Source organism: Canis aureus, chromosome 13, assembly GCF_053574225.1.
Source record: "Canis aureus isolate CA01 chromosome 13, VMU_Caureus_v.1.0, whole genome shotgun sequence".
NCBI classification, from domain to species: Eukaryota; Metazoa; Chordata; class Mammalia; order Carnivora; family Canidae; genus Canis; species Canis aureus.
In genome coordinates, this window is record NC_135623.1 from 17,836,190 (window position 1) to 17,853,300 (window position 17,111).

General features: G+C 38.6%; 1 protein-coding gene across 8 annotated transcripts in view; it reads left to right on the top strand.

The window, feature by feature from the left end:
- LOC144281984 (BEN domain-containing protein 5) overlaps positions 1–17,111 on the top strand; it is a 1,369,676-nt gene that overhangs the window by 174,526 nt on the left and 1,178,039 nt on the right. The gene's annotated exons all lie outside the window — the stretch shown is intronic.

Genomic DNA, 17,111 nt, shown 5'->3' on the forward strand with positions numbered 1-17,111 from the left:
CTATGGTTGATTTTGGCCTTCTCAACATTATCTAATAAATTCAGTCTTATATTTTAATTCTAAATTATCAGAAGGAAAATGTTATTGGTTCAGCTTGGGTCTGGTCAGTTGTGATTAAAGAGAAGAGTCTTGATATATAAGACTCCCTTTTAAGGGCTGTGAGTAGTACATATTCTCTAAGAAGGGGCTGTGGATTGAAGGGAAGTAATAGACCTCTCTTTTATAGTTGGGCTTGCCAGACTGCAGTGGCTTGTCTGGCTTGACAGATCTCTGAGTTTGTGGACCAGCTGCCATGCATACCTTTACTCTTCTTGGTTCCCAGTAGTTAGATACACTGCTGATGGGCATTGCCTTTTATCCCAATATGCCTTATCTCTGAGCCAGTCTTGACCGGAGGATAATGTCTGTGAGAAGTATCAGAGTTGTTGCTAAGTAGCAACTAGTTGCTGCCTTGCTATCTGATGTGTAAGAGACAAAAACCTGGGCCCTTGTCTATAAATTGTAGCATTTCTTGCTTTATTTCCATTGGTATAAGTCTACAGCACTGGATTCTTTCTTGATACCTAGTTTTTTTGTGCCATTGTTTTACTTAGCTTAGAATTTTAGAATTATTATCTCTTTAAGCTTGGGATATTGCCTGAACCCTTGCCCTCATGATTGGAATCTGGGTGGGGTGGCCTGATTTTTTTTTTACCATGTCTATACTCAGATTTACTTTGTAATTTTTCCAATCACTATTTGAGATCCAGATATGAATAGACAGATTTCCCTGGACCACTAAGTGACAATTATGCTTGGTCTACATTACTGCCTACAGATAGGCCTTTTGGATCCTTTTCAGCTTGAAATCATGGCTGAGCATTTTCTGTTTTTTAAGCACTATACATGAGACCCCCTGGCTTTCTTCTCTGGGATCACTGTCCTACTGACCCAGCAGTAGATCCTGAAAGCATACTTTAATTGTGACAATACTGTCACTCTAGTTGCATCTGTAAAGTGGTACAGGTGAGAGTCAGAGGTGGTAGTAATAGAAATTTGGTGTTTGCCTTATCTTTGTTTCAATATTTTTTGTACTATTTGTTTCCACAGAGAATTTTGATCTAGGATTTCTGCTCTTTATTCCCTATTCCAGATGACTTTTGATAGCACAGTACCAAGATATCCCTTCAATGGTTTTATTTCTATTGGTCCTGTATTATATTTGTACAACAGTTGCCAGGAAGTAGAGGAAGGTGTGGGACAGGAGGAAGAGGAAAAGATACATCTGACATAGTCCTTACTCTCAGGAAAACTCAAATTCCAGTGAAGGATGTAGTGCATATCTATCAATAATACCAGGGAGTAAATCAAGCAAGGGAGAGATGATTGGATCCTTACTCATTAATTACTCAAATATTTATTGAGTGTCCAGGTGTGTTTGGTTCTGTTCGAGGCAGTGGGTATAAGATTGGATTGATGCTGTCAAGGAGCTCAGTCTGATGGGGAATTCAGGTAATTGCACTAGGAAGCTTCAGAGGCTGATAGTATTCAAGTCATCAGCATCTCTTATCTCACTGTTCTTTAAATACACACTATGCATGTTCTCACCTCAGGGACTTTGCACTTCTATTGCCTGAAATGCTTTACTGCCAAGATCTTTTCACTTCATTCAGGTCTCTGATAAAATGTTACTATATCAGGGAGGTCTTTACTGGTTACACAACTAGTATAGTACTTTCTTTTCATCTCTCCCATCCCTCTTACTCCATTTTATTTTTGTTCTTAGCATTTATATTAGCAGATTTGTTATATGTATGTATGTATGTATGTATGTATGTATGTATTTATAAATTTGATTATTATGTCTCCTCTAGAATGTAAGCTCCATGAGAACAGGATTGTGTCTGTATTGTTGAATGCTTTATATTCTCAGCATGTAGTATGCTGTCTTGGCATAATGAGTGCTCAAAAAATACTTGTTCATCAAGTAAGAGAATGAATAAATTAATGAATCAAATACAAGTGAGTAGAATTTGTATAGGGTGTGATAGAGTTACCAAAGATGAGTTGTTATTTTTACCTGTAGACAAGGGGTAATGTCAAGATATGTCATCGGAGAATGGAAGGAGTAAGGGTAAACAGTTTTGTCATGTGGTGCTTGCACATGCCTTTTCAGAGGTATAGTTGATGAAATAATATTCCATAGTTTATAGCAGGAGAGTATGTCTTAATCGAGAGCTTTATTTTTTTCTGTGTATTTGTATACTTTTTAATGCCTTCTGCCTACTAATGGGTAGTCATGAGCTTTTCTGCTGGGTTGTTTTGTGAGGTAGGCAGAGACCAAGGTTTATTTGTGCATCATCAGAGCCTGACACATGTGGTTGGTACTTACTTTGCCAGTAGTAGCTTTTTTTTTTTCCTTTAAGATTTATTTATTTGAGAGAGGGAGAGTGAGTGAGTGCTTGTGCATGGGTAGGGAGAGGGGCAAACGGAGAGGGAGAGATAATCTCAAGCAGATCTCTGCTAAACACAGAGTCTAAGGTGAGGCTCAGTCCCAGGATCCTGAGATCATAACCTGAGCCCAAATCAAGAGTCAGACACTTAACTGACTAAGCCATCCTGGAACCCTAACTTTTTTTTTAAATGGAAATTAATTATAGTTCTCTTAGAGATGGAACATCCTAGAATTCTGTGATTCTCCTCTGACCTGATACTTTTACAGCTATTGTTTAAGATTCTTACACATGATGTACTTTTTGGTCCATTAAATGTTATAGATCTGGCTTATCTCCCATATCTTTCATCTGGAAGATTCATATATCTACTTCTCTCATTGCCCTGTAATGATTTATTTACATGCAGATTTTCAGCTGTTGGAGGACAGGGGCTTCCCTTAGACTCTCTTTTTTACAGTGTAGCTTGGTATAATATCTGGCACACAGTAGCTCTCTAGTAAATGTGGAATGAATGAATAGAAAATTAATTCATCTAAGGGTAGAAAATTAATATTAAGGAAACCCAGGAGAAAGAGAAAAGATCATTTGTGTAACAGGATAGGTGATAAATTTTAAACACTTTAGTGTTGCATGCTGAAATACTTCAATAGTTTTCCTAATGTCAGCATTCCTACAATAACCCTTTGGCCTAGTGCCCTTTTCCTTAAATATCAATGTTCATAGGTTATGTGGAGCCACTTGTGAGTGATCTTGCACTCTATTCTTCCTAGGCTTGCACCTGCATATCATTGTTCTTTAGGTGAGAAAAATGTAGATGAATACATCTACGTATTGCATGTAGATATATTTAGCGTATCATCATCATGCCATAGCTGTCTCCAAATGTACACATCCATGCATCTAGCCCTGTGGCTCCTGCTCTTAACAGCTCCAGAGTGTAGGTGTGAGTAGCTAGCAATCTTGAGTAGAGGAGCTCCTATGGATATTTCTCCCTCCTGTTCCACCTTGGATGTATTACTATGCCCAAATTATCAGAATTCAGCAAATGTTAGTTATGAATGTTTTAGCAGTGTGACAGAAGGGGAATGACTATAATTGAAGCAGCACAGTGGATGTATTCCTTTAATGTCTATGTCTATAGGTTCCAATTTTCCTTAAGAGTTTCATTTTCTTCTTTGAAATTTCATTCATTTGCTCAGCAGATATTTATTATTAATTATGTACAGATTATGTACAGCTTCTGTACAAGATTTTTTTTTTACAAAGATTTTATTTGAGAGAGAGAGACTGAGCAAGAGAGAGAGATTTATAGAGAGAGCACAAGGAGGAGCGGTAGGCAGAGAGAGTGGGGGAGAAGCAGCCTCCCTGTGAGCAAGGAGCCCAATGCGGGGCTCCATCCCAGGACTCTAGGATCATGAGCTGAGCTGAAGGCAGATGCTTAACTGACTGAGCCACCCAGGTGCCCCGTACAAAATTTAATTAGCAGCAACCACACCACAACAAAAAGTCAATGAATATTTTTTGGACATGTACTTTTGTGCCCAGCCCCGTGGCATGTTGCACAGTAGAGGCAGTGTGGGAGAAGGGAAAGAACATATATTTTGGAATCAGATAGCTCTGGATTCTGATTTACCTTTGGTTTTTGCTAACTCTGTGTTTTGACAAAGTATTTAGATTTCATACGGTTCTACCTTCTCTTTTCCTACTGTGATTGTGACCATGTTGAGGAAACTTTATTTCATTCTAAAGGCACTGAGGAGTTACTGAAGGTCTTTAAGGAGGGAGTAATGTGATTCAAGGTATGCTTCAGGAAAATGACTTGCATAAAAATATATACAAGATATTGAAAGGTTAGAGGCCTGAGGAAGAAAGGTAAATTTAAAAGTTACTACAATAGTCCTGGCAGCCTGAACTAAGGCAGTCACAGGAGTTAGGTATTATGGAATGTTCAGGGAAAAGGGAAAAGCTCTTTCTATACTTTGGTTTATGGACCTGAAATTCAGAGTTCTGTTACAATATTTTATCAAATCCGGATTAGATTGTAGTTGCACAGTGCTGGTGTTCTCCAAAACGTCATTTATGGTTTTCTAAGAATATCACTGGATATTATTAGGAATGAATTTTTAGTGTCCATCCTGTGCAGCTGAAAACCTATTGCAGAAAAAAATGTAATGTTCAACAGTATTAGTCCATTGTTAACACATAACTGTTCATATTTACACTGATTGATTATCTTCAAGTGCTTAACTGCCTAGTAGGTTCAGATTTTTCCATGTTAATTTTGATTTAGTTTTTTTTTTTTTTAATTTCTGAAACCAAACAGGCAACAAAACCATATATTATCAGAAGCTATCGAGAACTTCAGAATCTATAACAATGAAATAATGTGAAGGTAAATTACCATAATATACAAGGAGATTTCATAACCTACCAATCTTCTATAGACTTCTAACTTGAATCATACCCATGTACAAATTATCTGTATATTATGATGTCACAAACATAAATTAGCTCCTACCATGTTAGGAACAGGACATTTTTGGATATCTTCAACATAGTTTTTTCTCCTAATATTTATAAATATTTAGGAATAGTAGGTTGTCTTGTGCAAGTAGTGACATTCTTAAACTAATAATTCATTGCTAGAATTTTGAGTCTCACTGGACAGAACAGAAATTTGGAAGAAATGACACACACACATATATATACATACTCACACACACATATATATATATACACTATTTTTATTTTTTAATAGTAATAGAGAAGGAGTAGAGTTATAATAATATTGATCTTATGTAATTATAACTAAATTCAGTTCTGTACAGTTATAAAGGAGATTGTCTGAGAGGTACCACAAATGCATTGTGCCCCATGCGTAGTGATTTTAACTCTGATCTTCCTCCTGCCTTCCCTGTTTGAGTTTACAGGTACCTCCATCTACTCTTTCATGCAAATAAGAAATCTTCTCAAGGCTGGGACTATGCTAATTTGTCTTTGTTTTTGTTGCTTCACATAAGGGCTTTTAGGTGATATATAATCAATAAGTAGAAAAAATAGAAACAATTGGAAGGTACTTCTATAAGCTTCACCACTATATCCACCCACTAACCTCTCTGACCTTATATACTTTTTCTTTCCTCCTTTTACTAGATGAACCCTTTCTTGTCTTATCTGAGGTTAATCTTTCTACTTGCACATTACATCCCATTTCCTCTCACCTACTCAAGGATATTGCTTCAGCAATTCTTCCCCTTATCTTCATTATTGTTATTTTTTGTGTACTGTATCATTTTCATCAGCATATCAATAACCTGAGATTTCTCCTATTTTTTTATTTTTTTTATTTTATTTTTATTTTTATTTTTATTTTTCTCCTATTTTTTTTAAACTACGTTTTACAGACACAGGGTGAGGGAATGGATAAAAAAAGAAAACCCATCTCTATGTTGCTTACAAGAGACTCATTTTAGGCCTAAAGACACCTGCAGATTGAAAGTGAGGGGACAGAGAAACATTTATAATGCAAATGGATATCAAAAGAAAGCTAGAGTAGCAATACTTAGATTGGAAAAGTAGACTGTAAAACAAAGACTAACAAGAGACAAAGAAGGGCTCTATAGTAATGAAGGGGACAATCCAAAAGGAAGATATAACAATTGTAAATATTTAAGCACCCAACATGGGAGCACCGAAATACATATAATAGTTAATAAACATAAAGGAACTAACTGACAATAATGAAATTATAATAGAGTACTTTAACACCCCACTTACATCAATCAACAGATCATCTAAACAAAATAATCAACAAGGAAACAATGACTTTGAATGGCATAGTTGATCAGATGGATTAAATGACTATATTCAGAACAGTCCATCCTAACAAGAGCAGAATACACATTTTTTTTCAAGTGCACATGAGACATTTTTCCAGAATATATCACATATTAGAACAAAAAACAAGCCTAAACAAATTCAAGAAGATCAGAGTGATACTATGCATCTTTTCTGACCTCATTGCTGTCAAACTAGAAGTCAACCAAAAGAAAAAAATTTGGAAAAACCCCACATACGTGGAGGTTAAAGAACATCCTACTAAAGAATGAATGGATCAACCAAAACATAAAAGAAGAAATAAAGTTTCTGCTTTTCTGGGACTGGGCTTTCCTGTCCTGGGGGCACTTGCCATGCGGACTTAGCCCAGCTTCTCTTGGGGGCCCTCCCCCGTTGGATGTTTTTTTATTTCTTTATATTTTTCCGTCTTCCTACCTTGATAGAAGCGCGAACTCTTATCACTGTAGCATTCCAGCTGTTCTCTCTTTAAATCTCAGGCTGAATTTGTAGGTTTTCAGGATGATTTGAAAGTTATCTAGGTAAGCTGGTGGGGACAGGAGACTTGGGGACCCTACTCTTCCGCCATCTTGCCCTGCCTGTGTGGTACTGGCACAAAAAGAGACACATAAATCAGTGGAACAGAATAGAGAATCCAGAAGTGGACCCTCAACTTTATGGTCAACTAATATTTGACAAATCAGGAAAGACTATCCACTGGAAAAAAGACAGTCTCTTTAATAAATGGTGCTGGGAACATTGGACAGGCACATGCAGAAGAATGAAACTAGACCATTCTCTTACACCAGACACAAAGATAAACTCAAAATGGATGAAAGATCTAAATGTGAGACAAGCATCCATCAAAATCCTAGAGAACACAGGCAACACCCTTTTTGAACTTGGCCACAACAACTTCTTGCAAGATACATCCATGAAGGCAAGAGAAACAAAAGCAAAAATGAATTATTGGGACTTCATCAAGATAAAAAGCTTCTGCACAGCAAAAGAAACAGTCCACAAAACTAAAAGACAACCTACAGAATGGGAGAAGATATTTGCAAATGACCTATCAGATAAAGGGCTAGTATCCAAGATCTACAAAGAACTTATTAAACTCAACAAGCAAAGAAACAAACAATCTAATCATGAAGTGGACAAAATACATGAACAGAAATTTCACAGAGGAAGACACAGACATGGCCAACAAGCACATGAGAAAATGCTCCGCATCACTGGCCATCAGGGAAATACAAATCAAAACCACAATGAGATACCACCTCACACCAGTGAGAATGGGGAAAATTAACAAGGCAGGAAACTACAAATGTTGGAGACAATGTGGAGAAAGGGGAATCCTCCTGCACTGTTGCTGGGAATGTGAACTGGTGCAGCCACTCTGGAAAACTGTGTGGAGGTTCCTCAAAGAGTTAAAAATAGAACTGCCCTGACCCAGCAATTGCATTCTTGCATTCCTGGGGATTTCCCCCAAAGATACAGATGCAGTGAAACGCCGGGACACCTGCACCCCGATGTTTATAGCAGCAATGTCCACAATGGCCAAACTGTGGAAGGAGCCTTGGTGTCCATTGAAGGATGAATGGATAAAGAAGATGTGGTGTATGTATACAATGGAATATTACTTAGCCATTAGAAATGACAAATACCCACCATTTGCTTCGACGTGGAGGGACCTGGAGGGTATTACGCTGAGTGAAATAAGTCAGTCAGAAAAGGACAAACATTATATGGTCTCATTCATTTGAGGAATATAAAAATTAGTGAAAGGGAATAAAAGGAAAGGGGAGAAAATGAGTGCAAATATCAGTGAGGGTAACAAAAATATCAGCGAGAGAGACACCTAACTCTGGGAACTGAACAAGGGGTAGTGAAAGGGGAGGTGGGTGGGGGGTTGAGGTGACTGGGTGATGGGCACTGAGGGGGGCACTTGGTGGGATGAGCGCTGGGTGTTATGCTATATGTTGGCAAATTGAACTCCAATAAAAATTTTTTAAAAAGAAGAAATAAAGTACATGGAAATGAATGAAAATGAAAATGCAATGGTCTAAAACCTTTGGGAGCCAAAAAAAAAGTGGTTCTGAAGGAGAAGTTTATAGCAATACTAGCCTACCTCAAGAAGCAAGAAAAATCTCAAACAATTTAACCTTTTACCTAAAGGAGCTAGAAAAACAACAATCAAAACTTAAAACAAGCAGAAGGAAGGAAATAATAAAGATTAGAGCAGAAATAAATGACATGGAAACTGAAAAAAAAGGAAGAAATCAATGAAACTAGTAGCTGGTTCTTAGGAAAAATCAATAAAATTGATAAACCTCTAGCTAGAATTATGAAGAAAAAAAGAGAAAGGACTCAAAATCGCAAATGAGAGAGTTAAAATAACAACAAACACCACAGAAATACCGATAATTATAAGAGAATATTATAAAAACTGTATGCCGACAAATTGGACAACCTAAAAGAAATGGATAAATTCCTAAAGATGTATAATATATCAAAAGTGAATCCGGAAGAACTAGAAAATTTGAACAGATTACCAGCAGGGAAATTGAATCAGTAATCAAAAAACTCCCTGGGTGCCTGGGTGGCTCAGTGGTTGAACGTCTGCCTTTGGCTCAGGTCATGATCCTGGGGTTCTGGGATTGAGTTCTGCATCAGGCTCCCCACAGGGAGCCTGCTTCTCTTTCTCCCTGTGTCTCTGCCTCTCTCTCTCTGTCTCTTATGAATAAATAAATAAAGTCTTAAAAGGACAACAGAAAACACCTCCTAACAGTCCAGGAACAGATGGCTTCACAGGTGCATTCTACCAAACATTTAAAGAAGCATTAATACCTATTCTTAAACTATCTCAAAAAATCAAAAAGGAAGGAAAACTTCCAAATTCATTCTGTGAGTCCAGCATTACCCTGCTACTAAAACCAGATAAAGACACCACAAAAAAGGGAACTATAGGCCATTGTCTCCTATGAACATACATGCAAAAATCCTCAACAAAATACTAGCAAACCATATCCAATAATACATTAAAATATCATTCACCATGATTAAGTGGTTCAATATTTGTAAATCATACAATGTGATACATCACATCAATAAGAGGATGAGAACCATAGGTTATTTTTTTAGTAGGTGCAGGAAAAGCATTTGACAAAGTACAACATCCAATTCATGATAAAAACCCTCAACAAAGTAAAGTCCCATCATACAAAAATCAATGTACAGAAATCTGCTGCATTTCTATTCACCAATAATGAAGTAGCAGAGAGAGAAACTAAGAAAACCATCCCATTTAGGGGTACCTGGGTGGCACAGTAGGTTAAGTGTCAAACTCTAGATTTCAACTCAGGTCATGATCTCAGGGTTGTGAGATTGAGTCTACATCAGTCTTTGCACTGGTCGTGGAACCTGTTTAAGATTCTCTCTCTCCCTTTGCCCCTCCCAATCCCTGTTCTCTCTCAAATAAACCCCACAAAAAACAACACCCCAAAACCATCCCATTTACTATTGCACCAAAAATAATAACATACCTAAGAAGATGGAGGGTATTATGCTGAGTGAAATGAGTCAATTGGAGAAGGACAAACATTATATGTTCTCATTCATTTGGGGAATATAAATAATAGTGAAAGGGAATAGAAGGGAAGGGAGAAGAAATGGGTAGGAAATATCAGAAAGGGAGACAGAACATAAAGACTCCTAACTCTGGGAAACGAACTAGGGGTGGTGGAAGGGGAGGAGGGCGGGGAGTGAATGGGTGATGGGCACTGAGGGGGGCACTTGACGGGATGAGCACCGGGTGTTATTCTGTATGTTGGTAAATTGAACACCAATAAAAAATAAATTTATTATTTAAAAAAATAACAAAATAGGTGAAATACCTGTACTGTGAAAACTATAAAACATTGATAAAAGAAATTGAAGATGACATAAAGAAATAGTAAAGCATTCCAGGTTCATGGATTGGAAGAACAAAATGTCTATACTACTCAAAGCAGCCTACACATTTAATAAAATCCCTATCAAAATACCAACAGCATTTTTCACAGAACTAGAACAAACAATTTTAAAATTTGTAAGGAACACAAAAGATCTTGAATAGCCAAGGCAGTTTTTGAAAACAAAAGTAAATCTGGAGGCATCACAATTCCAGATTTTAGGTCATATTACAAACTGTACTGTTCAGAACGATATGGTACTGGCACTACAAAAGACACACAGGTCAATGAAACGGAGTAGAAAATGCAGACATGAGCCCACAATTATATGGTCAATTAATCTTTGACCAAGCAGGAAAGAATATTCAATGGGAAAGAGACAGCATCTTCAACAGATAGTATTGGGAGAACTTGACAGCAATATGCAAAGAACAAAACTGAACTACTTTCTTACACCATACACAAAAATAAATTTAGAATGGTTTAAAGACCTAAATGTGAGACCTGAAACCACAAAAATCCTGGAAGAGAGCACAGGCAGTATTTCTCTGATATCATCCATAGCAAGTTTCTTTCTGAATAGGTCCCCTGAAGCAAGGGAAACAGAAGCAAAAAGCTTGTGCACAGTGAAGGAAACAATAAGAAAACCAACATTTGTATGGACTAAGCGAAGATATCTGTGATATCTTCCCTGATAGCCCTGATAAAGGGTTAGTATCCAAAATATATAAAGAACGTATGCAACTCAACACCCAAAAACAAATAATTAAAAAATGATAAGATGAACAGACATTTCTTCAAGGAAGACATACAGATGGCAACACACCCACATGTAAAGGTACTCAGTATCAGTCATCATCTGGGAAATGCAAATCAAAACCACAATGAGATATCACCTCACACCTTTTGGAATAGGCTAAAGTCAACAATATAATAAACAAGTTTTGATGATGATATGGAGAAATAGGAATCCTCATGCACCATTGGCAGGAGTGCAAACTGGTACAGCCACTGTGGAAAACAGTATGGAGACTCCTCAAAAAAGTAGAACTACTCTAGGACCCAGTATTTGCAGTAATGGGTATTTACCCAAAGAACATAAAATCACCAATTCTGTTTATAGCACACCCTTCTGTTTATAGCAGCATTATCTACAATAGCCAAATTATGGAAGCAGCTCATGTATCCATCAACTGATGAATGGATAGAGAAGATGTGGTATATGGAATATTATTCAGCCAAAGAAAAGAACAAAATCTTAACATTTGTGCCTACATGGATGGAGCTAGAGAGTGTAATGCTAAGCCAAATAAGTCAGTCAGAGAAAGACAAATACCATATGATTTCACTCATGTGTGAAATTTAAGAAACAAAACAAGTGATCATATGGAAAAAGAGAGAAACCAAGGAATAGCTCTTAACTCTGACAGTTGCCAGAGGAGAGGTGGGTGGTGATATGTGTTAAATAGGTGATAAGGAGTAAGGAACACAGTTATCATGATGATCACCAGGTGATGTTTGGAATTATTGAATCACTAAATTATACACCTGAAAGTAATACATTTTATGTTACCTGGAATTTAAAAAAAAAAAAAAAACAAAACAAACCCTGAATTTTGCTCCACAACTCAATCAACTACTTTTTCTCCTTTTATAGAAAAAAAATTTTTTTGAAAGAGTTGTCTGTCTCTAGTTCTAGCCCATTCAGGCAGGCTTTCATGAACCATACCTCTCTCTCCAGATTGCCCTTCTCAAGGTCATTAATGACTTCCAAACAGCAATTTGTCAGATCTCATTTTCTATTCTCATGGTTCTGTTATTAGGATTTGACCCATTTGGACTATTCCCATTCTTTTCTCTTAGACATTTCTTTTTCTAGCTTCAAAGATACATACCAACTCCCTAGCCTCCCCCTTCCCACTCCCCACAGTGGCATACATTGATGGCTACACTTCGTTTCTTTACCTTCTAAACACTGGAATACAGATAACTTGACTAAATATTATCTATACATTGATTTATATCTCTAGTATAGATTTTTTGTACTTTAGACTCCTATTCATTAAGAGTGAGCCTGGATGAACCACTAGCCAACCCATAAAATTGGAGGAAATAATAGATGCTGTTGTTTAAACCACAGAGTTTTGTTGTGGTTTGGTATGTATACATTAATTTAAGGGTTGACTTCATCATCCTAAAAACAAATGTAATGTGTGAAAACTGTGATTTTCAAATTGTTTAATTTATTTGCTGAATGTATTGATAGATTCTAATCTTAACAGGGAATACAAATGCTGATTCATGAAAATGCAAATTATTTATCTTTTACCCTAAAAGAATTCATTATCCATGATGCATAATAATAATAATAGGAAATCAAAATAACAATTATGTTGTCTCCATGCATGCAGACAAAAGAGTTACTCTAGTTAGTCCAACACTGCAATTAATGAATAAGGTGGGATCCAATTTTATGAGTCACTCAGTAAATTCAGTCTTTGGTAGTTTATTTTATTTTATTTAAAAAATTTTTTTTAATAATTTATTTTTTATTGGTGTTCAGTTTACCAACATACAGAATAACACCCAGTGCTCATCCCGTCAAGTGCTCCCCTCAGTGCCTGTCACCCATTCACCCCACCCCCCGCCCTCCTCCCCTTCCACCACCCCTAGTTTGTTTCCCAGAGTTAGCAGTCTTTATTTTCTGTCTCCCTTTCTGATATTTCCCACACATTTCTTCTCCCTTCACTTCTATTCCCTTTCACTATTATTTATATTCCCCAAATGAATGAGAACATATAATGTTTGTTCTTCTCTGATTGACTTACTTAACTCAGCATAATACCCTCCAGTTCCATCCACGTTGAAGCAAATGGTGGGTATTTGTCATTTCTAATGGCTTAGTAATGGCTGAAGTAATGGCTGAAGGTGATGCTGGCCTCATAGAACAAATTTGGAAGTACTCCATCTCTTTCTATCTTTCCAAACAGCTTTAGTAGAATAGGTATGGTTTCTTCTTTAAATGTTTGATAGAATTCCCCTGGGAAGCCATATGGCCCTGGACTTTTGTGTCTTGGGCGGTTTTTGATGACTGCTTCAATTTCCTCCCTGGTTATTGGCCTGTTCAGGTTTTCTATTTCTTCCTGTTCCAGTTTTGGTAGTTTGTGGCTTTTCAGGAATGCGTCCATTTCTTCTAGATTGCCTAATTTATTGGCGTATAGCTGTTCATAATATGTTTTTAAAATCGTTTGTATTTCCTTGGTGTTGGTAGTGATCTCTCCTTTCTCATTCATGATTTTATTAATTTGAGTCTTCTCTCTCTTCTTTTTAATAAGGCTGGCTAATGGTTTATCTTTCTTATTAATTCTTTCAAAGAACCAACTCCTGGTTTTGTTGATCTGTTCCACAGTTCTTCTGGTCTCGATTTCATTGAGTTCTGCTCGAATCTTTATTAACTCTCTTCTTCTGCTGGGTGTAGGATCTATGTGCTGTTTTTTCTCTAGCTCCTTTATGTGTAAGGTTAGCTTTTGTATTTGAGCTCTTTCCAGTTTTTGAATGGATGCTTGTATTGCGATGTATTTCTCCCTTAGGACTGCTTTTGCTGCATCCCAAAGATTTTGAACAGTTGTATCTTCATTCTCATTAGTTTCCATGAATCTTTTTAATTCTTCCTTAATTTCCTGGTTGACCCTTTCATCGTTTAACAGGATGGTCCTTAACCTCTGCGTGTTTGAGGTCCTTCCAAACTTCTTGTTGTGATTTAGTTCTAATTTCAAGGCATTATGGTCTGAGAATATGCAGGGGACGATTCCAGTCTTTTGGTATCGGTTCAGACCCGATTTGTGACCCAGTATGTGGTCTATTCTGGAGAAAGTTCCATGTGCGCTTGAGAAGAATGTGTATTCAGTTGAGTTTGGATGTAAAGTTCTGTAGATATCTGTGTAATCCATCTGGTCCAGTATATCATTTAAAGCTCTCGTTTCTTTGGATATGTTGTGCTTAGAAGACCTATCAAGTATAGAAAGAGCTAGATTGAAGTCACCAAGTATAAGTGTATTATTATTTAAGTATTTCTTCATTTTGGTTATTAATTGATTTAAACATTTGGCAGCTCCCACATTCGGGGTATATATATTGAGGATTGTTAAGTCCTCTTGTTGGATAGATCCTTTAAGTATGAGATAGTGTCCCTCTTCATCTCTCACTACAGTCTTTGGGGTAAATTTTAGTTTATCTGATATAAGGATGGCTACCCCTGCTTTCTTTTGAGGACCATTTGAATGGTAAATGGTTCTCCAGGCTTTTATTTTCAGGTTGTAGGTGTCCTTCTGTCTAAAATGAGTCTCTTGTAGACAGCAAATAGATGGGTCCTGCTTTTTTATCCAGTCTGAAACCCAGCGCCTTTGGATGGGGTCATTAAGCCCGTTCATGTTCAGAGTTACTATCGACAGATATGAGTTTAGTGTTATCATGATATCTATTCAGACCTTGTTTTTGTGGATTGTTCCACTGAACTTCTTCTTAAAGGGGAATTTTAAGAGTCCTCCTTAAAATTTCTTGCAGAGCTGGTTTGGAGGTCACATATTCTTTGAGGTCACATATTCTTTCAGTACCTGCCTGTCTTGGAAGCTCTTATGTCTCCTTCCATTTTGAATGAGAGCCTTGCTGGATAAAGTATTCTTGGTTGCATGTTCTTCTCATTTAGGACCCTGAATGTATCCTGCCAGCCCTTTCTGGCCTACCAGGTCTCTGTGGAGAGGTCTGCTGTTAACCTAATACTCATAAAAGTCAGGGATTTCTTGTCTCTTGCTGCTTTAAGGATCTTCTCTTTATCTTTGGAATTTGCAAGCTTCACTCTTAAATGTTGAGGTGTTGAATGGTTTTTATTGATTTTAGGGGGGTGATCTCTCTATTTCCTGGATCTGAATGCCTGTTTCCCTTCCCAGATTAGGAAAGTTTTCAGCTATGATTTGTTCAAATACATATTCTGGCCCTCTGTCCCTTTTGGCGCCCTCGGCAACCCCAATTAAACGTATGTTTTTCTTCCTCAGGCGGTCGTTTATTTCCCTTAATCTATCTTCATGGTCTTTTAATTGTTTGTCTCTTTTTTCCTCAGTTTCCCTCTTTGCCATCAACTTGTCTTCTCTGTCACTCACTGGTTCTTCCACCTCGTTAATGCTCGTCGTTAGGACTTCTAGTTTGGATTGCATCTCATTCAATTGATTTTTTATTTCTGCCTGATTGGATCTAAATTCTGCAGTCATGAAGTCTCTTGAGTCCTTTATGCTTTTTTCTAGAGCCACCAGTAGCTGTATAATAGTGCTTCTGAATTGGCTTTCTGACATTGAATTGTAATCCAGATTTTGTAACTCTGTGGGAGAGAGGACTGTTTCTGATTCTTTCTTTTGAGGTGAGGTTTTCCTTCTAGTCATTTTGCTCAGTGCAGAATGGCCAAGAACATGTTGTATTGGGAAAAGGAGAAAAAGAGAGGTGAGAAAGAAGGAAAGAAAAGAGAAAAAAAAAGAAAGAAAAAAGGAAGAAAAAAGAAAAAAAAGAGAAGAAAAAGAGAAAAAGAAAGAAAGGAAAAAGAAAAGAAAAAAAGGGTGGGGGAAGCAAACAAATCAAAAAGCAAAAAAAAAAAAAAAAAAAAACAACAAAAAAAAAACAAACCAAACAAACAAAAAGCCACGGGGGCGTATCTTCTGATTCTGTATACTTTAAGTCCCTTGACTTCCCTTGGTACTTGTCCGTCTAGCTGGTCTTCTGGGGGAGGGGCCTGCTGTGCTGATTTTCAGGTGTTAGCACTTGGGGGAGCTGCTCTGCCCCTGCCTGGTGCAGGGCTCAGTGGGGGTTGTTTACCCCGTGAGGCCCCAGGAGGAACAACCACAGTGGCGGCGGCCAGCTCTGGAGCCCTGGAGTCAGCCCCCGCAGTAACTCCAGAGCTCTCCGTCTGCAGGGCCTGGATGCTCCGGGGCGGGGCCGCTGATCTCCTCAGCTCCGGGCAGGAGCGTCCTTGCTGTCCTGGGCCCTCCCGGCCTCTGCCTGTCCCGGGGGAGGCCCGATCCTGGGCTGTGACCGGGCTCCCTGTGCTCCGGGGCCTGCGCTGTTGGATTCACGCTCCCGGCCGCGCAGCCCCCTCCGTGGAGCCACCGCCCGTGCCCCTCCGAGCTGCTCCTGGAACCGCACAGCCCCCTCCGCACGGAGCCTCTTCCTCTGCCCGAGCCCCTCCGAGCTGCTCCCGCCCCGCAGCCCCCTCCACGGAGCCACCGCCCGAGCCCCCGAGCTGCTCGGGGTCCCGCTGTGCGTGCTGCAGCCCCTAGGGAGCTCGGCGCACTCTCCCGGGTCGCAGATGTCTGTTAGTGTCTCAGGGAGCCCGAAGGCATCCCCGCCCTCCTGGGTCCTGCTCCAACTCCCCGCGAGCCCCTTTCCGCCCGGGAAGGTTGGTGCAGTTCCTGCTTCTCCGGGACGGGGCTCTCCTGTCCTGGGGACACTCGCCCCAGCCTCAGCCCCGCTCCTCGCAGGGCCCCTCCCCCCTTGGAGGCCTTTTGTCTCTTTCTTTTTCCCCGTCTTCCTACCTTGATAGAAGCGCGAACTCTTCTCACTGTAGCATTCCAGCTGTTCTCTCTTTAAATCTCAGACCGAATTCGTAGATTTTCAGGATGATTTGAAGGTTATCTAGGTAATTTGGTGGGGACAGGTGACTTGGGTACCCTGCTCTTCTGCCATCTTGCCCCTCCTCCTCCTGTCTTTGGTAGTTTAATAAAACTATCAGTGGTTTTTAAAATAATAAATGTAATGAATTGAATATGGTGTGAGTTACTTGCATATAGGTAAATTATACTTCATAATAAACATTGAATATACTTAAGGAAATAATTTACTTATTCTT